The sequence below is a fragment of the Lissotriton helveticus genome, chromosome 4_1 (assembly GCF_964261635.1).
Source record: "Lissotriton helveticus chromosome 4_1, aLisHel1.1, whole genome shotgun sequence".
Classification (NCBI taxonomy): domain Eukaryota; kingdom Metazoa; phylum Chordata; class Amphibia; order Caudata; family Salamandridae; genus Lissotriton; species Lissotriton helveticus.
In genome coordinates, this window is record NC_136063.1 from 414,654,529 (window position 1) to 414,676,130 (window position 21,602).

The 21,602-nt window shown below is 42.5% G+C and overlaps 1 protein-coding gene across 2 annotated transcripts in view; it reads left to right on the top strand.

Moving 5' to 3' along the window:
• The window catches only part of RNF19A (ring finger protein 19A, RBR E3 ubiquitin protein ligase), a 342,060-nt gene that overhangs the window by 63,336 nt on the left and 257,122 nt on the right, over positions 1-21,602 (top strand). For both annotated transcript variants that reach the window (XM_078686950.1, XM_078686951.1), the window contains exon 2: positions 1,075-1,175. The gene's annotated coding sequence lies outside the window, so the exon portion shown is untranslated. The remainder of the gene's footprint in view (positions 1-1,074; positions 1,176-21,602) is intronic.

Sequence of the window (21,602 nt, forward strand, 5' to 3'; positions counted from 1 at the left end):
AAACTCTGCAAATTGCATCCTCTGAAGTTTTTTACCTCGCTCTGTTGGGCGGCTAAATAGATAGCATTACAGTAATCAAGGCGTGAAAGCACCAGGGAGACGACAACTGTGACTTGAAGATTGATGGGAATAAATGGCAAATTTGTTTTTAACGTTTTCAAAAGCTACAAACAGGATGAGGTCAAGTGATTTATTTGATCTTGTTATTTGATCTTATAAAATAAGCTTAAAGTCAAAGATCACTCCAAGATTTTTGACCCTCATGCACTATATATTCCAACAGAGGGCTTGCTTGCTGACCTGTTTGTCAGCGTGTCATACATATATATTATAATTTCTCTTTTTGAAGTCTTACAGACATTGAAGTGCATCTAGGCCATTGGTCTTCTCTGTTACAAGTACACGAATACTTGAATGTTCAGGGTTGTCTTTTCATCCGCTTTTAGGTGTTCTTCAATCGCTAAGTTTTTCCCTTTCTACAATTGCAAATAATTTGTGTTGCATAATAGTGTTAGATGCAGGGACAGCTGGAGAGCTGCAGCATACGTACACAAAGTCAGACCTCCAACTGCCGCTCACCAAAACAACAAATGGTTCTAAAGTGGTGGGATTTATTGTGTAGGTTTTCTTTTAATGTTCTCTAAAAATTCCCACTTGCTCTTGTTAATACTGTTCTATAGTGTTGCAAGATAAAGAAGGTAAGATAATAGTCTGTGCTTTCAGAGGATTGTATCCACATGATGGAAATCAAGCCAATATATAGGATCTAATGTACCCAACTGTATTTTTTTCTAAAATGTAATGATGACCTAATTCGTAAAGTGATTTCTAACAGTCATAAATTACCTCAAAAGTTATTTCTTCTGCAGGCATTTTACAGCTCAACATCCCATACAAGTTTTCGTTGTAAATGCATTACCAAGAGCCTTACAACATTTGCAGTATTGATTCGGATTCATTATTAGTAGTTTTCTGTTTCTATAGATTTTTTTTTAACGTAGTTCTGGAAATGTGTATTGTATTATAAAATCTTTGCAGACGTCACTAAATCCATTTTATTTTAATTTTACACAGAACGACAGTAAAACCCAGCGTCATAAAATACTGTTGAAAGACGATTGTAACCTTTCCAGTGGTACCAATACATTTATGTTGAAGAAAAAATGTACTTGATGGTAAGTAGAAAAAGCACGAACTTTATCCAAGAATTAGAAAAGAGCATTTTTTTACTTAAGTGCATTTTAGTTTGTTCTGTATACTAACTCTAAACTCTGTAAATATAACCAATAAATGTGGCACAATAAGAATCGAGTATATACACGTTCATGGCAGACAAAATGCCAGTTAACACCAAGTTCAGTACTGATCAAGCGGACAAATGTAATGTTCTCATGGCAATTAGTGATCTGAGCTGCTCGGGTTTGTGGAAGTGGTTTTGAGGTACTACATTTCTGACCTGACCATTATCTATTTATATTCCACCTAACTCCAATGACCAAAGTATTTTCTATTGAGTTAGTCAGTAAAATGGTTAGTATAACAATATAGACAGAACTTATTATATGAAAGATCGGCAAACAGCCCTTGGCCGAGAGGCGAAGTGAAAAAATGCCAGTGTTGGAAGAGTAAACATTCTGTTGAAGAAAGCATAGCTAGCAAGAACCCAACTTTCCATGATTCAAATATCATATAACACACTGCCTGATCCTGCCCGGCTAACCTAACTCACTGTTGAGCAACAATTGGCTGAAATTGCTGCAGCTGTCTGGGCCCCCTGGTAATGTCAGACTTTCCGAACTGTGATCTGGTAATGGGGGGTCTAGAAATTGATGTATTTGAAGGTTGTAGCTTTGATACTTCCGGTTATCTTTTTTTCAATGGTTGATAAATGTGCAGATTTTATCATGCAGCAAACCTAGCCAAGGCTTGTCTGGAGATTTCCATCTGTGTGCCAGAATTATTCATGCTACCAGTTTGTGCTGCAAGAGATTATTGGTGTCATCCAGGAACGTTGCATCTAAAAGAATGACCGAGGGTTTATTGGAGAAAGGGTAGTGACTCGCACTTTGACGTAAGAAAGGCTATCCTTTCAGAAGAAGCTTGAAGTATCTCTCCCAGGCCAGAAGATGGTGCAATGGCTTCATCTTCATTCCAGCCCTTCCTCCGGACGTGATGAGAACCTATAAGGCGCCACCCACACTTTGTGAGTTAGTTTTTCCTGTGCACTTCGATTTGGATCTGCATTGCTCTCCTGGTATTTTTTCTGTACTTCTGGTTGGAGTTTAAGTGCTGGATTTGCACCTAGTCTCACGGTGGACTTCCTGCTTAACTTTGTCTTGTATTAATCTTCCTTTTGTGTCTTTAAAAGACTTGGAAGGTCAATGGGCCAGCTCCCTCTACCTCCGGATCTCAAAGGGGCTTTAAGATAGCCCATTGGTCAATACCTACGTCTTGCTGCCATTTTGCCTGCATCTGATTGAAGGCCTGTCCTAAACCCCCACCTACTTAACCTACTTCCACACTCGCAATGTAGGTATTTTGTCGGTAGTTCTGTTCCCTGAATTTGGCCTTGATGTCGTCCTAAAACTCCATTCCTGCTCAGTTGGGCAGAGCCCTTAGTTTTTCCACCTGAGTTTGATCTCTCTCAGAGGTCTTGTTTACCCAGGTCTTGTTTACTGCTTTCAGACCTCAGTCACCGCCCCCCCCCCCCCTTTGTACGCCTTCAAGCCTCCGAGTCTTCATATCTTTCAAACGAAGGCCTTGTTGGTTTCTTCAGTGCCAGGCATAATGCGGTCCTCCCCTCCCTGCTTTGCGTCTTCATTGGTGCTGCTCTGAATGATGCAACCATTCATCCGAGATTTGTGTGGATGATAATACCCTTCTAGACGCGCTTCCTGGGTCCCACCATTCAGGGTCTTCTGTTGTCTCCAATCCAACTTTAAGGCATGACCTGTTAGTGTCACATTCTCGCCTGCTGTTGGGGATGCGGGAGACTTTGTCAATTCCCCTGGCACTGAAGGGGTTTTGCTTGGATTTCTACTGTCCATGGTTTGAGCGGAGTGCGATTTCAACTTAAATTGGTCTTGAGATCTCTCTTTGAAGGACAACCTAGCCTTCAATTCTGCCTTCAGTAAGACAACTTATGTGATGGAATTATCAGGCCTGGGCATAGTTCACTGAGTTTTGCTACACAGAACTCCGTGAAGTGACAAAAAACTCTGCGGAGTTCCACAAGTGGCGGAGTGCAGTGCGAACTGCCGTTCGCGCTGGTCTTAATTCTACCCGAGTGCCAGCTCACGCTTGCGAACTTACCATATGCGAGCGGGAAAAGCGCTCCGCTGCACTACGCGAAGCAGAGTTTTCTGTACTCCGTAAGCTGCGCGGAGTGCAGAAAACTCTATGAACAGATCTGAGTTCACCACCCAGGCCTAGGAATTATCCCTCTCATGGTGAAGCTGGAGGCAGAATTGTTGATGGATATCCTACACTGTAGGATATCCATCAACAATTTACTGTAGGATATCCATCAACAATTCTGTCTCCAGCTTCACCAGACTGCACTCTAGTGTCTCCAGATTGCACTCTAGTGTCGTCTGAGGAGGGTACAAATCTTTTTTTCTTCTTCATCCATGAAAGAGGACTTGCTGTGGTCTCTCTCTTTGGTACTCCGGTCCAGCGACACTTCCCTTACTTCTTCCTCCTCTCATGTCCCTGAGGAGTGGCATTGTGTTGATGTGTTAGGGGGGTGGGGCGGGAAGTTACTTAGGTTATTTTTCTTTTTTTTACAAGGGGCATCACCCTCGATTCGTGCAGTGAGATCTGATTGTGGGCCACGTACTTCACTGTGTTTTGGAGATGGGAGAGCTGGTGGTTTCGCTCCTTCCAGTTCAAGAAGGCTGTTTCTTTGCAGCTGTGGTGCCTGATAAGCTTAGACCCACAAGATAGGTTCTCCAATCTGGCCTTTATTCAGCTCATGTTTTTCAGGTACATGGGTTCAAAATGTGTCACTTGTCACCTTGCCCGTTTGTGGCCCCAAGAATCTCTTAGGAGATTCAGGCTGCCTATTGAATTTTCACTTTTACTGTTCTCTTCCGTGTAGAGACCTCTTCTTGCCTGGAGTTGTTTAATTCAGCAGATGCCTCCAGCAGTTCTGGAGGAGTAATTTGTCCTGCGTGCCAGTTCTAAGAGGCAGAGTTTTTTGGTTCATCAAGGGCCAGTCCTTGTATTATATACCAGTGTGTGGGGCAGGTGTGCTAGTTCAGGTCTTCCCCTTCCCATATTACTATTTCTACTTATGTGATGCAAAATGTTTTTTGTTTATCTATTTCTCTTGCCAGCTGAATTGTTTGTCTTGTTGGCCTTGTTCCTACTGTTCGTTCAAGAATGTGCTTTATATATGCATGTTGTGACCTAGCTGTTTGAAGTTTTAGACAGTGTGCTTTCCTCCACGCTGGGGAAGGACCCCACTGTTCTGGGTCCTGTTTGGTTGTTAATCAAAGTTTTGTTTGAATGTTGCACCATGTTCCTGTGAGTGTCTTTCTTCGCTCCTAAAAGTTACATTAGGTTTTCTCTTCCATGTGCATCCTTGTTGCCCCATTGCCTTTTCTGGCAAGGTCTACTCAGTGTGGTGTGGCCTCCTTGTTGGATTCGCTGGTACCTTATACCCCACTGCCTTTTTTTTGCAGTTGGGCATTGTATTTGAATCGAATCACCAGAAGGAAGGTCCCTGTTGACCGAACTCTTTTCAATGTCACACGCGGTTGACAATGTGTTTTCCAGTTTTGATCTTTTTCCTCTGTGTTCTTGGTCTGTACTGGGCTGTGTGCTTGGTGGGAGCAGTTGCACTGTCATTCTGACAGTGCTCTTGTCTTTCCTTTTCTGTCTGAAATGGGCCTGTTTTCATTTTCTGTGTCGTATTTGGCAGCTGGAGTATCCTTGCTCCCTGCATGAGGAAGTGGACTTGCTGGGGCTATCTACATGTTGTGATGTTTCTTCGTTTGGTGGACATGTGTTGTTGACTTGTGAACACCTGTTGGGGAGCCTGGGGGAAGCGGGGGACATCTCGGAAAGTTCAGGGTCTGTCATGGTGTAGTTTTTAGGTCTCGCCTACACAGCGCGCATGCGCTGCATAGGAGGGCCTTTAGTCGTCGCTCTTCACTTTTTCAAGCACTGCACTCGTGATTGTGGCGGTATCCACCTTGCGGGAGCGAGCAGCGGTGTGCCGCAAGTGAAGTGCTTGAAAAAGTGAAGACTGCTCTCCCAAGCGCGCACGCACCACTCGCGTGTGCACCCCTCGCCTCTCTCTCTGACGTCCCTAATGTTGCCGCCTGCACGCCTTTTTTATTTTATTTAAACTTTCAGTGCGAGGCATGCGCGCTTTTATTTACACATCCTACCTCTTATTAAGCCTCACCCTCCCATCAAAGTATAATATGTTCCAAAACCATATAGGGAATTTATGAGTTATTACTCATAAAGACGAAGCTGGGCACGACGGCTTTAAAGTATCGTACAGTGTGAGGTGTATGTGTGGGAGCAGGATCGGACAGAAGCTCTATTGCTGCCAGGTGTCCGAAAGTTGCTTACAGTGGTGGGAATAAACAACAATATTTCCGGCTGTGTTCTGATATGTTCTAAACTGCAGCTAAATAGGCCAGGTGATGGCTAGCCTCGTGTGTTTGTTTTGGCCCCTGGATGTTTTTAAAGCTGTGTATCTCATGCTATCTACAAATGGGGTCTCTCCTGTGTGTCGAGTGCATGCTTCCTCTGGTTTGTTGTTCCTAACTGAATCAAATATCTGTGTACCAATTAAAAAACGGGGAATGAAATGCTTGAAAAGTGCTTAAAATGATAGGACACAACATACAGTTGTGTGGAAAATTCTGTTAGGACGGCTCTCTATGTAGGCAGCTCGGAAGTATCCTTTATGGTAAGCATCAGGACATATAAATATCAAACGGATCAGTTAGGCATTCTGTGTAGCAGCTACTGTTTTTCTAAGTGCTGTAAATAACGGATGTTACTATCATTCTAGTAAAGTGTATTCAGTTCACCGCCCTCAGACAGGGAAAGGTTGAGCCGGCCTTTTTGGGATTCGAACTGTGATCTTCAGAGCGCTGCGTCGGTATTTGCCTCACTGAGCCTTCCTGCAGAGAGAGCATCCCTCACACACAACAGCTGAATCACTTGTGCAGTTTACACGGTTCTTCCTTTACACATTTTTCTTCCGGGTTTCATCTTGTACATTTAAGCGGTTGCACCCTGTCCTTGTGTGATTTATTTCATTACTTTTAAGGTATATGGGTGTATGGAAATTATATAGGGACACGCTTTTTGGGGCCTTACTGACTGACATTGCTTACCTGTATTTGTTATAAGAGATTGTGGAACTGAGCTCCTCCTCTAAGGGAGACCGAAATTAGGCTCAGGCACCTGTGGGACCCAGCCCTGAGCCCACTCCCGTGATTTTTTTATGTATAGGATTGCCCTAGTGTCCATGGCAGCAGTGGGCCACCGCGTCAGCCGGAAGTGCAGCCGAAGGGTTGTGATGTCACGACCGGGCCGTGATTGTGGCAAACACTACACTTATAGATGGGGCAATTTGGGCCATTTGGGAACTGGCAAAGGTGGTAAGAATATCTGTTAAACATAGTGGAAGTTTTTTTTTTACCTATGCCATCCCAACAACTTTAGCGGCAACGCCAGGAGACCTCAAGTAATTATTGCCAATGTTTTCAAGCACCTAAAAGCATTATGAGAGCAGATGCAGAAAATACTGGGGGCGGCTGGTTAATATACCCCAGGAAAGATGGCATTCCAAAGTGCCCCAAAGGAAGACTGACATCCGGTAGAAGAAGTGGCAGTTACCCAAAAATTCCAAAATGGTTAAAAAAAAAAAACAAATCTGTGTTTTATGCTTTTTTTTTTCAACTATTGCAACAAAGTGCTTTCGCCTGGAATAAACATAATTCTATGTACTTTATTTTACATTCTCTGTTAAAGTTTACACAAAACAAATATGTCAACAGAGCATCCATTCACCAACCACAGTCACATTTACTTACCTCAATTCCCTGTAGACAGATTAACATTTAACTTATATACTATTCATCCCACCCCCTGCCGCAGGATCATTTTCAGGTATTTGTACCAGTTGAATATGCCCTCGGCGTAACAGACGAGGCTAACTCAAGAGAGAGCAATAAGGAAACCGAGTTGATCATTGGCTCCAGGCTAGTAAAGGGGGTATCATTACCTATATAGGACTCCTTTGGAGATCATTCAGATGTACTTTCTTTTTATAGAACAGCATCTCCTAATGATTTTGAGATTAACATTTTTTTTTTTTTTTTTTTTAAAGAACACGGTACAATAAATGCCCCGAGTAGGGCTGCGAATTTACACATCGGAAATCAGAAATAGGGCTTTGCAGGATACTATATTTCCACCTCTTCGCATCGTCATCTGTAAAAAGTCCCTTCTGACGTGAGGTGATGTGGCCTAAAATTGAGGTATCCCCCCGTTCCCCATCCGCCGTCCTGCAATATGAATTAGTAAGGTCTACTAGTTGGAGTCTCCCCGGTCATCAGCTATATAAAGTAACTCCCCCAACCTCAACTAACCCCCCGGCATGACGCTGGGTTAACAATGTTATTTTTTATAACAACAAGGGACCCCAATTCAGTCAGCTAGGGACCTCTGGGAGCAATTTTCTAAAACAACAGTGGTCCCATGCAAAATTACAGTTCAACACCAATAAACATAGACGAAATCAAATCTATGTTTTGGAGTGACATGTCCAGCCGGACAGAGGTCCTTCAAGTTTACTTAATAAACAAATATCCAGAATAAAACAAGAATACCTTCCACAATGCCCCTGTGAGGTACACAAGCCTGTGCCCAACACTAGCGGGGTGATTACAGTTGAAGAAAAATAGGAAAGGTTTTAAGGCAAACTAACGTTGCCACCACCACCCCACCTATAGAAACAACGCGATATTTTCACCCGGCATAAAGAAAGTTTTTAGCACCCTGCACAAAGAGTCACTCCATTGTATTGTCTAATTATTAATGCCTTGTTCTTAAAAATTGTACTTTTCTTATTTATCCCTATTTTCTTTTCTTTTAGGCAATTTGAGGTTTAGTGTAATAAGGCAATTATTTATTTGTCCTGATGATGGTTCCCATTACCCTTTAGGGGAACCGAAACGCCGTCGACTTGCTCATGCACCTTATACAAACATATTTGGTTGTTTAATTTGATGTAATGGTGCTATTCGATATTTTCTGTGCAATGAATGTGTAAACAGAAAAACTTTAGTTTGCCTTAAAACCTTTCCTATTTTTCTATTTCTTTGAACTGTAATTTTGCATGGGACCACTGTTGTTTTAGAAAAAAGGGTTAACAATGTTAAGCAGATGGATCTGCGAGTAGGACTGTGCCGTTCTGTATCCTATATATCCCAGACCTCAAGTTTGGGTGTCAGGGACAGATGCTCTCTCAGGGTCATCCCGCCCGATCTGCGCTCAGCTCTCTAATCTATCAGTACCTCCCTAAGTCAGTTGTATGCTGCAGAGTCCCTCTGGTCAGGAGTGCCATCAGTGTTGGCCGTTGGGTGCTTCACCAGCTCCACCAATGCTACCCATGCGCACGCTGTCTCAGGGCCTTGTTGCTCCCAGTTCGCCTAGCCATTCGCAATCTGCAATTCCCCTCTGCCTCTACCCATTTCACTAACTCCCTGGACCATCGCCCTACGCAGGGGCCATTCTTGCCATCCAGTGTCCGGTAATCTCCCTTTGGGCCAACACCAGCCCCAGGTCTATAAACTTGTTAGTGACTTTGGTCTTGGCAGTATGCGGGAACCAATGTAATAAGCAACATCCTGGTATCAATGCCACCCCTCTGTCCGTCGCTGCTGCCAGTTCAGATGTCACCCCTCTCCAGTACTCTCCCAGATGTGGGCAGTCCCAAAGCATATGGAGGAACCCCGCTCCCTCCAGGTTACACCGTGGACATGCTGTCGAGCCCCCGAAGTATTCATTCACCTTGCCCAGGGTGAGGAATGCCCTATGCAACACATAGAAGTGGCTCAGCAGAAAGCGTGCATTCCTAGAGCACTTCCAGGCCCTTTTTACCAAGTTCCCCCATGGCTTCTCCTCAATGGGTACACCCAAATCCTCTTCCCACTTGAGTCGCAGGGACGTCCGGGGCTGTTTCAGGCTGCAGGTGATCCTCCTGTAGAGGCACGTGACCGCCTTAAAGGTTCCTGTCGCAATTACAACATATTGGCAGGCTAGAGAAGTCTCAGGTTCCGCCATCCCCTTACACCAATGTTTTCTAATGGCTGCTGTCAGTGTGGCATGAAGAAGAAAGTCCCCCTTGGCAGGCCCCAGCGCTCCAATAGGTTGTTAAAAGGTTACCATCCTCAAACAGGTCCCCCATAGTAGTGATCCCTTCATCTTCCCAGTCCCGCAGCCTGCCCCAGTCCCCACTGTGCGGTAAAGCCTCACACATCGTCAGTGAGATCTCCGGAGCGTGGGGGAAACACGCACGCGCTCGCCTAGCCAGTCTGTTCCAACACTGGCATACCGCCTGTATTTCAGACTGGGCCATTCTATTCCCCATGGGCAAGCGGAGGAGCACCCGGGAGCGCAGCTACAAGGGAGGGTCCGGCCCTTCAGGTTCCTCCCGGTGTCTGGTTCGGCTTGCCACCCATTTGGTGAACCATTGTAATTGCGCTGCGTGGTAGTAGGCCTCTAAGTCCGTCAAGGCAAAGCCCCCCACCCCTCTGGGCCGCTGCATGGTAGCATCTCCTGATGATGCTGTGATTTTGAGGATTCCTTGATTAAAGAGGCAAAATCTAAATGTCATTTGGGCTACGAGAGCAAAATCATCATCATCATCCCAATTTTTCCATGACCATTTTTATGCTTCTGAAGCTTACTGGCCATCTATTGGAGAGATAAAAGATTCCTCTATAATTTCAAACCTTACTGTAGCTAATCTCTCTTTTGTCCCATGCAAGAACCAAGCATATGCTACAGTTTTTGTTAAGCCCAAGTTCTGATTGCTTCCTCCTCATAGGGACTATAATAGCACCATACAAACTGAACCTGATTTGGTGGTACAATTTGGGCATATTTGTTCCCTTTCTGAAAACGAGAAGGAGTCTTCAGGCCTACTTATAGGACGGTTTGGAAAATGATTCAATTTACCTTCCTCGGGGCTCCTTCATTTTTTATTTCAAAGAAGGACTTAGAATCTAGGCCCTTGCGCAGATAAAAGTGGGTTAAATCATATTGCAGTCAAACTTTGGTATCCCTTATTCTCTTAATAAAGACATTTTAGAATCGATCCAGGGAGCACAAATATTCATCAAACTTAATTTATGATGTGCTTACCAAAATTACTTTTCACACCTCCTTCGGACATTTGGAATGTCGTATGCCACAGTGGGCTTTGTGCCTCACTTGGGGTGCAGTGGTGTCTGGGAGATAGTGTCACACAAGTGTAACCTATTTGGGGTTATTTGGAATTTCCACACCACACATTGCAACTTCTTATCATCAAAACTTTATAGCGGCACAACAGTCAACTCCACCGCCTTCTTCAGGCAACATTGAACTATAAAGAATCTCTGCATTTGGCTCCCATCCGTGCTGTGCCTCTCTTCTACCTGGTTGTCTCATGTTCCAGTCAGTCATAGGATGTCTGAATTTCTGACATTTGAGTTCCATTGACTTTTCAATCGTTGGGCCTAAAATTCAAAGGAAGCTAATGAATAGACATACTTGTTTCTCTAGATTTAAAGAGAGCATGTCTCCTGCCATGACATCAGACATCCACTGTGAATTGTACAGGATACATGAATTAAATAGCCTCGAGTCTATAAATGTATTCTCCTTTTTGTATTTCACAGCGCAAAGGCCACTTGCCAGCTTTTAGCTGCACCTGTCAATTTTTTGAGCCTGTTCAATTAAACTGAAACACTGGTCCTCTCCTTTAGTTGCAGCTCCCTGGAGTGCAGCAGTCCTGATGTACTAATATTTTCTCGTAAACACAAGCATGATTGCTCTCCAGGGACAACGGTTACATACAGCTCAAACGCTCTTTACCTTCACATCGAGGTGAGGCAGTGAGAAACATGATGTCTGTTGTTAAGTAGGAATCCATGGTTTTAACAGTTGTTTTCTTTCTTTTGGACTAGTGCCCATTAAAGTTGGCAACGTCGCTGTTTACGGCTTATGCGTACTTCGTCTGTCTTGCCAAAAGTGAAAAAAACAGTTCAGTTCCAAAAATGCAAAACTGAATTTTGAAATACTTTAGTCTCCCTTATATTGTCAGAATGCCGTTTCAGTTTTAGCAAAAAAAGTGGTATTGTTCTTTAAATTGAAAGGATAGGTCTTGGTTCAATTTGCTGGATCTCTGCTGAGATTTTGTGGGTTTGTCGCCATCCCTGGAGCCGAAGAATATGAAGCAAATCCAAATCTGTAAAGGTTTAGGCATTGAAACGAGAAAGCTCCCCTCGAGCAGTTTATTAACAGACTTGATCTGATAATGGATGCTGCCCGACCTTCGGAGTAAATCATGTCTTTGTAAAAGCTAAAATGCGGATCTTTGAATACCATCTCTGGCAGCGTTTGACACTTTCAGGGTTTTTCAAAGTGCTCTTATGATATTTCAGCATTTCATTGTTTTTTTACCTCTAAGATGTCGAATATCTTTGAGACTGAATATCACATTTCGCTAAGTGCTCGAAGTGAGGGCCATAAAGGAAATCTGTGCAGAAGATAAAAAGGAAGATGGCAGTTTTATTTGTGAGTTGTATACCCTCCGTATCACCTTGGCCATTTCATAGGGCTCGGGTAAAACACATAACAACATTAAGGGTAGAGATAGAGTCCTGCCTAATGCCGTGCTGGCCTTGATTTTGGCATTTTTCCTCATTCACTTAAGGACTTGGCCAGAATTGTCTAATTTTCAAAGGCTTCTGTAGTGGACGGTTTTTAGGAACCAAGCAACGCAGTTTGGCCTCATATAGTCTCGGACCATGGATCTATAAAAAAAAAAACTGCTTCTGTTCTGCCTTTTTGAAGCATTGTTTTTGGCTAAGGGGAGAGGAGGCTCATTGGAAGCTTCTGATTTGGATAAGGTTATGAAGATGGTTAGCATATGTCCCCTAATAAGTTTGGTGCATGATGTAGGCAGTTTTATGTTTGATTCTCTGTTCCACTTGAAGGCAGTGGAGTAGTTTTAGAAATGTTTAAATGTAAACACATTGTTGCTGCTGGATTGTTTTAGCCTATGTAGTCTGGGGGTGGCATTCATAGCAAAAATGTTGTACTTCACTTCAAGTTAGGCAAGATCGAGCATCCACAGGGCTTGTGTCAACTCCACTCTACTCTCTGGTAAGTCCAGAAGAGTAGTAGTATTTTCCTTCGGATTGACAGTTAAAAATGAACACCCTTTGTAACCATGTTGATTTGTAGGCTGACGCGTATATTTAACTCAACAATGATTTCCTACGTTTCTTACTTTGAGTCGAGGTTGGTGCAGCATTGCTTGCAAGTTTTCAGTCCAGTTATTTGAAAGAGGGTGATATTCAAGTGTTTAAATTTAGTGCCATCAATTGATAATGAATCCTGAGATTCCAACGGGACAACCGCTCCAGAGATTCCAACAGGACAACCGCTCCAAACACACCATCTAGCCTTCTCTTTTCCCATCCTTTCCTTTACTCATTGTTGCATGGCCGTTCTTCCAACACCCAGAGGATCGCCCTGAATGCCTGGCCCACCTTCACCACTCCAGTAGCTGCTACAACGTGCAGTCCATACACCCCAGAGCACCATCGAACCCCTGACCTCATCGCTTCACAAGAGGACTATACCCTATCAGCACAGCACTCAACCTGATCATGAACGATTTGACCAACCCCCATCTCCCCCGTAGAAACCCTCAAGGTGACCCAGTGATACTACCAGCCCATCTCCCTTCTACCCTACCTGTCGAAAGTCATAAATGTCCAACCCCCACCTTAACGACAGCTACCTCCTCGACCCCACTTAAACCAGATTCAGGCCAATCACAGCACAGAGACCGCCATCGTTGCTGCCACAAATGTCATGATCATGAACCGAGTAGATATCGATGTCCTAGTCATGCTGGGCTTATCCACCACCTTTGACACTGTTTTCCACTCTATGCTCAGCCAACAACTGGACAAAACTGGCATTCAAGAGGCCTGTGCTGCGTTAGATCTGCTATTTCCTTACTGACTGCACCCAGTTGGTCTGCCTGGCTCCTTCACCTCAAACTGCCACCAGCCTTATCTTCTTTGTTCCACAAGGATCATTGCTTAGTCCCAACCAATGTTCAACGCCTACATGACCCCACTCACTAGCGTAATTTGCGCCTACAAAGTCTTCGTTTTATCCTGCTCAGAGTGCATCCAGCTCATCTGCTTCATCTCCGACAAGACAACGAACAACCGGACAAACTTCTCCACCTCAATGACAAAGAGGATGAAAACCAATTGCCTCAAGCTCAGCACTCAGCACATAAAAAGCAGAGGTAGTAGTCTTCGACAAAGACACCTTGCTTTGGGACTCCCCGGGTGGCTTACTGAATTTGGACCTGCACCTTACCTTGCTACCCACAGAAAGAACCTTGGAATAGTAATCCACAATCTGTCCACTAGGGCTGGCCAAGTGAATGCAGTCTCCGCCTCTTGCTTCAACACACTCCGAATACTAAAAAAGATTTTCAATACTAAAAAGGATTTTCAAATGGTTCCCGCCCAACACTCGCAGACCTGTCACTCAAACCATCATCCTTAGCCAGCTGGACTACAGCAACGCACTCAGTTGGAATTGACACACAACTAACCAGAAGACTCCAGACATACAAAACTCAGCAGCCAAATTCACACTCAAACTACCCCAGGCACCTACCTCACCCCACACCAAAGAACTCCTCTGGTTCCCAGTCCACAAAAAAGGACTCTTCAGACTCCTCATGCACACATAGGAATCCTTGCACAGCACTGGCCCTACTTACCTCAACAACTGTGTAAACTTCTACAAACCTACCAGGCACCTCTAATGGGCTGGACTCCTACTTACACCCACCCCTGCTTATGCAGAACCAGATTTAGTGATCATCATGCCTTTTCCTACCTTGCATCCAAAGTCTGAAGCAACCTTCCCCTGCGTATCAGAGCCACCTGGTCCGTTCTTCAATTTAGCAGCAAACTCAAACCTGGCTCCTCACCGAATCTCTGCCCTGACCTCGAGCTCCTGCCTTCAGCGGGGTGCGTAATGCGCTCTACAAATACACATAACCTAACCTAACACACGCTATCTTGCGGTCATGGCTAACGGAACATGGACGTGAGGCGTCGAGGATTAAAATGGGTCATCATAAATCAAAACAAAGGTTCCTCACAAGAAGATGATGACAGGGAATTTGGATAGTCACTTTTCCTGTCCCTTCTGTGATGAGAAGTTGTGCAAGGTAAAAATGTAAGAAGTGATCGATCTCGAAATACAGGAGTGATCACTGTAGCGTGTGTCTAGAAGAATTTCAGACTTCTGTTACCTACCTCTCTGAAGCAAACCCTTCCCACTTGCAAATGGGTTACCACCTACTTGAAGTAGGTGGTAAAATGCGAATGTTTTGCGACCGCAGTCACAAAGCATTCATACATACCGATGCGATTCAGTATTAGGAAGGGTCGCCCTAAACACGCCCCTTCCTAATACCGAATCGCAAACCCATTTTATGATTCGTTAACCGGTTACCGAGTCAAAATTAGGTTTGCTGCATTGGAAAAGCAATTTTTGCGTAAGCAAACGGGCAGATTCTGTAAATCTGCCAGTTTGCGAACTAAAAAAATGGTTGATACATCTGACCCTTAGAGTGTTGAAAACATTCAGCAATATTGAGTGATGGAAAAGTGTGGCATATGAACTGCATTGCTCGTTGCCGAAAACCTATTCCAGGAAGAGAAAGTTTGGACCGTGAAGGATCATGGAGTTGGTTATGGGATGATTATGAAACATCGAAGGAACCTATTCTAACCATTGCATCTGGTAGTGTGGTTACTCAAGACACCCATAGATATGGTGCTACGTTAGAGAGTAATGTTGATTGTATTCCAGAAATGAACAGCCTACAATGAGCTGTGCTGGTAGCACAGTCAAATTACTATGCAAATTAAATTATTGTTTTATAATGACTTACTGGATTAACCTATAGCACGAGCTTCAGAGATTATCAATTGAGCTGAATGTAAATATTATTTTCACGGTCAACATTCTGTCGGATGTTTTTTATGGATGCTAGGAGATTACAAATTACGATTTAGGCTGATATTTAACTTTCATTTTAGATAGTAACGTGTAAGTATATCCTTTTAAAGGTAAGGGGTATGTGTAGTGCTGGATATTAGAATGCTTTAAGTGTCACAGCGTATCGGATGCATTCCATTAGCTTTTAGTGTGTGAGGTCATAACCGCTTGGAATTTTTTATCGAGTTGTAGGTAGAGGGTTAATGCAGTTGCGGCTGGCATTGAGAAATTGCAGAGGTATTTCAGGGTTGATGAATAAACTTATTGGAATCCTGCTTACCTGTACAAGTCCGCTTATTTCGACACAACAGGCATGTTACCCGAGAACTGGACTTTTTGGGCACTTGAGAAAGTGTTTTTCTAAGACTCGGGCTGTGAAATGTGCTGCTACTGTACGATTCTGGTAAGAAGGGCAATGGAAGTTAAGCTGTGTAGTTAGATTTTGCGATTCAGTAAAGTCTATGTTGCTGCATGTGAGATTACCAAAACTCGCTGACTTGCTGCTTAACATTCCTTGAATTGAATTTGCTTGCGTGCTTTTAGTCTGAACATTTTGCACCTAATTGTCATGCTTTTTAGTCAGCTTGGTTATGTACATTGAAGTGGGTTGAATGTATACTCCATAAAGACAGGAATTATGCCTGTCTATGCAATAAAACCAGAAAGAAATAGTCCTTAATGCCTCTTGTCTGACCTTCAGAACTTACTGTATGGTAGCATGAGATATTCGAAACAAGACACGAATAAATGTTCTCCATTTTGAAGGGCAATGTGAGAATTTGTTTATATAAATGAAATGCAGTTGGTGACTCACTGTGTCCGCTATTTTTGATTTTATACATCTGCTTGTTTTGGCATGTTTCCTGGAATATACTTGAAGGGAGAGGTTTCTGTTTGTGCCTCTTGATCATCCTGTTTGGAGTTTAAGGAAGAGGTTTGCAAATTAAACATAGCAGTGAGTTAATGCATGCTATAGTTTAAATAAAAAAAGGGCCCACCTTATTTTGAAGTAAGTTCCTTAATGGCCCAAACTTCAACTGCCTTCATAGTAATGCCACAATTGGCTTTCCACCTTAATTTACTTCAAACTGAATCATTCAGTCGTCAATAAACCATTATCCTTTTCCCACCCAAATAAGCTGGGATGATCTCTCAGTGATTTTGAAGCAAAAATAAAGCACAAAGTATTTTATGACATCTCAGACCCTTTCTCCTCTACTGTTACTCAAGAGAGGAGTCCATGCCGATTGCTTGATCATGGACGCTGTTCATTTTATGGCCTTTAATTTTGTAGGAACTTCATTATTTTTTAGATTATTTAAATTGAGCTAGTGCTTGTTCTCTGTTTTTGTCACTAATATTTAATCCTGGAAATTATCAGCAAACATAAGACTTGAGTAAATTTGTGAGACAGAAAGGTGGCTGTCTCCAATCAGAAAATGCTTCTCTCCAAGTAAAATCTGTTTATAGAAGCGAACCCTGTAAATTAAATTAATCCATGAAGTTCACGTCATCACAATTTTTAATCTAACAACATTAGTGTTGATACATTTACAACGCCACGTATCATTGTGTATTTTTATGGGGAGCATTTACTATCTTTCACATTAAAGGAGGAGTTTACTGACCAATTCTGGCTAAGCCCTAGAGCCGATAAAGTGATTCAGTTGGGTGAACATGCATTTTGTATTTCTTCCTTGTAAATATTGGACACAAGATAATGGCAGTTTCACGAGTCTGAACTTTCACTGTTTCTGGGTGGACCTGTTGTCCCATATACTGAGGCCTATTGCTCTGTGAAGTCTGCATCACAGTTCTTAACAAGGAGTATATGGCCTTTTGACATGTTACTGGGCTACACTTAGGACACGCATCAGTTCAGAATGTATTCTACACACCTACGTTTAGAAATAAATAAAAATCATGTGTATTTGGAACTGACCATGTGTCAGGACTTATTGCACCTCATCCCACTTTTCCTTTATTTGTCACACTACAGCCAGACACCTCTTCTCTAGTCTGTAATCTCTCCGGGAAGTTTAGCGTGTCACTTTTCAATATGCCAAACGAATGGCTGGTAAATACTATACAAATGCCAGAAAACAAAAATGTTTGACTGGAGCTAGGGTGTGTCTTAGAGTAATACATATGTTGGACTCCTGTGGCTATTGTAAGCATTTCAATCAATGCTGGATCGCTGTCTTAAGACTTTTGTTTTAGTTTCAGTTTCAATGGTTAAATAAAAATAACTTTGCTAGATGTTCATTAAGGCTGGATGGATAGTTGATGATGCCGGAGTCCTTATTTAAAGCACTTACTACTTACCTTTTACTTCTGCGAACTTTAAATGGATAACACTCTGTCTTCTGGAGCATCCCAGAGTTCCGGAAGGGTTACTTTTTCAAATGTTATATTACTGTCTGCTTAAAGGTAATTCACTTCATTTTTTTCCCTTTTTAGCTTGTGAATAGTGGCTGACAATGACTCTGAGAAGTTGACAGCGCTATTTTGCAAAGTGAAGAGCATGGCCCTTCTATCAATTTTATGATCTATAACACAAACCTGAGTACTGCACATCACAAATAAAATAAGCTACTATGTTTTCCTAATCAGTGAAACCTACTTTTGCTCCAAGGTTAAATTTTTGTGCAAGATATCCATATATCTGTGCTTAATCAGGAAGGAGAGAACTTCATGTTTTTGATTCGGTTCCCTATATGAACAATAAAGCCAACGTAAGAATTTACCTTGAAGCTTCATAATTTATTCTGAACTCAGAGTTAATGTTTTCTTCTAAGAAATTATGGCATGTGTGGGCTGGGTTGAAGCAGGATGGTGTTGCAGCTGTCCAATGATAAGTGGACAAGAGGCCTGTTGTATAGACACTGGTCACAAAATACAGGTTGCAAATTGCAGCCAATATATTTGTAACCTCTGTAGTATTTTGCAAACCAACTAGTAGGTCGCTTCCCAAAATTCACTTTTGGAGTGGGTGGCAATCCCATCTAAGTCTGCTAAGATTAGCAATCCACCATGTCTTTGGATCACATTTAAATAAAGTAAAACTTTTTTTTTTCCAATGCAGCCAGTTTTCCTTAATGGAATCGGAGCTGTTGTCAAAGTTGTTGGTGGTCCAGAGGATCACTTTTGTTTTATTTTTTAATTAATAAAAGGGAAAGAGTCTTTGATAACACCCTCCCTTTTGTGACTGCCTGATCTCTATAACTCGGAAGTCCATAATGTTTCAGTGTGTCGCGACTGGATTACGGTTGATAAAAAAGTATGCGTCTCATTCAGATTCACTGTTTTGAAATGATGACTACAACCCACTCCCTTCCAAATTGTTAATCTTTATCGATTTGCAATCCCTGGGAGTGAGTAAAAGCCCGCCGACTCTTCAAATGGGATTAGTACTTTGTAAAAACCTATTTTGCAAATCTCAACATTTGGGACAGCAAAACAGTTCTGCCTGTCTTAACGTACAACAAAATGCAGAGGCTTCTCGTAAGCGGGAAGTAGCAGCCAGATGCATATATATTTCCATTTTTAGTTCTGAATTGTTTTGATTTTGTAGCCTGATTAATCGTCGTCTCTTCCTAAAGCTTGGCTGATCGACAGATTGTGCATTGTAATGTGATTAGAGGCAAGACGTTCTGTACTTTGGACCCTGGAAGCCAGCCAAGAAGCCAGCCACTGAAGTAAGGTTCTTTATCACAGAAGAATAATTGTTGTAAACTAGCGAGTTACTATGTGGCATAGGAGGGTATGTAAAGGTTTATTTAAAATGTTAACTAGCTACCAACCTTTCAGAATGTAAACCATATTTTAAGAGCCATACTAAAGAGGTAGTGATTTCACACTTTATTGAGCATTGCTGTTTGTGTAGAGGTGATTGTCGTGGACCATTGTATAACAATGACAAGTTCCAAGCGTGTTAAATGACTGTTGCCCAGGATCTTTATTTTATTATAGGTTTCTAGCTTTATTTTAGGTATTTAACGGAGTGCAAGTTGTGCTTCAAGGAGCAGTTTTGTAGGAGTTTTTTACTAAGAATATTTTTAGGTCTGGCGTGACCACTCTCTTGTTTCTATTACCTTTAATGATCACCAGAAAAAATCTTCCTTTGTCTACGTTTTTATTGGGCAACATCTATGTGCATCCACTGCAGTAGAGAGCTTGTGCTGCATTTTTTACCTTGTGGGCAAAGTGCGTGCTCAACACAGTAGGCCGGAGCTGGCTGTAGTCACAAATCAATGATTAACGTTGATTCTGTTCAATTAAATATTTTACTCAAGGTATTGGGCCTGATTTATGGATACTTCCTGCACTATGCTAAAGCCGATAGATGGACATTTCGTTTCATTACATGGAATCTCACAGATTACTACATTAGGCAAGTGTTTCAATGTTGATTACCCCATGTGACAAAGTATGGTGATTTGCACTGTGATAAACTTCTTAACATGGCAATTATTTTGTTAAATGTAATTTTGTACATATTCCTACTTTTCATGTATGCCTGATGGATTTAAAAAAATATTTTTCGGGAAGAGATTTTGTTCAGGACGCTAGTCCTGAGTTAACAAGGTGACATACTCTGGAACTCCAGGTTAGAGGTAAAACAGTAAATTAGTAAAAGTATTTTACTTTTTTTTACTTTTGGATTAGTTGTAGTAAGTGTGATAAGGTGTTCATTTTGTGCTCTTGAGTACTTATGCAATAGTGTATAAGTCACCTGGTGCTATTGAGGCGGCATGGCATACAGGAACCAGATGTGGCACATTGCAGAGGCCCAAGCAGGGCTATGTATTGCCCCTGAGAGACCAGCTGTGCCAGTGGAACACACCTGTGTGCTGAGGGAGGAGGCAGTCTTGGTTAGAGAGGCCTTACAATGCCCAAGGTTTCCACTTTTCCGGGTGCTGCTGAGCTTTTGACAATGCTGATCTCCTGGTGCTGTAGTGGTCTGGAGGGGAGGAAGAGCCCTGGTGTGGGAGAAACATGTTCAGTGTGGAAATGGAGTGTGCCTGTCATCCCGTCAGTGGAGGACCTATACACTGTTGGGAAATCTGAGGCTATTGAAAATACATGATTGAGACGTGAAATGCTGCGCATCCAAGCTGGGAAAGAAGTTGGTTTATCCCTGAGCATGTTGCATTGCTGATACTTGTATGAACTCCAGACGGGGTGGATGAGACTAAAACCAGTTGCAGCTGGAGCCTGCCTGGTGATGCGGGGCTCAGATAGTCGGCTAGAAAACTCTTAGGGGCAACAAAATAACATGCTAGTAAACTGGGTAGTACTAGAGTGGTAGAAGGTATTCCTATTCTCTTGATACTGTATTCTTACATAAACTACTAGTTTGCCTACTTTCTGTGCTTTGCTAACTCCTTACTTCTACAGTACTAATCCCTTCCTTAGGACGATAGTACTGCATGACTACGATGATAAAAGAGTGAAAGAAAATGCAACTAACCTCATGCAATGGAACAAGATGATTCAGTATCCCTCTGGATATGAGGCCATGTCATTGGAGGCCTCGGGTGATTAGAAGGGTTCTGCCCCGCACTTGCCTTCATCTTCTGATCTGATGACTGCCATAAATAACCTCCATACAGATCTGGAACAAAATTCTCATTCTGACTTGATTGTGATGAACCTAATCATGGCTGACTTTCCAAATGTTGCGGACTAGATGAAACTTACTGAAGGGGTAGTTGGAACCCTTCCCCCAAATATGGCTGAAGTACGTGCTCCGGTTATGAAACTTCAAAACAGCTGGATGTTAGACTAGAGGAGATGGCTGAGGGCACCCACAGCAATCTGTGTTTTTAAAAACTTTTTTTTAATGTTTTTATTATTTTAGAAATCTCCTTGGAAGGCCTTGGGGCTTGTCAAAACATTTTGGGGAAACGTGTACTGCAAATGATGTGTACCACTGGCTGGTCAAATCTCTTCTCCCTTAAGAAGCTCAGACGACCTTGACACCCCAGTTGAAACCAAGAAACTTGAGAGCCCATATTAAAACCTTTCAAGATAGGGACGTCATCTTCCATAGTAAAAGAACTGGTCATAGAGCACAGTATGAAGGTTTGGTATTCAAGTATTTTGCAGACTATTCACAAAATGTACAGCATCAAAGGAAATCCTTCGAGATAGTAAAGAGGATGCTTTGAAAAGCTGGCTGAAATATATGTTACTTTTGCTTCCGATATTAAAAATAAAGAATGTAAAATTCCACTTCTTCTCGTCTT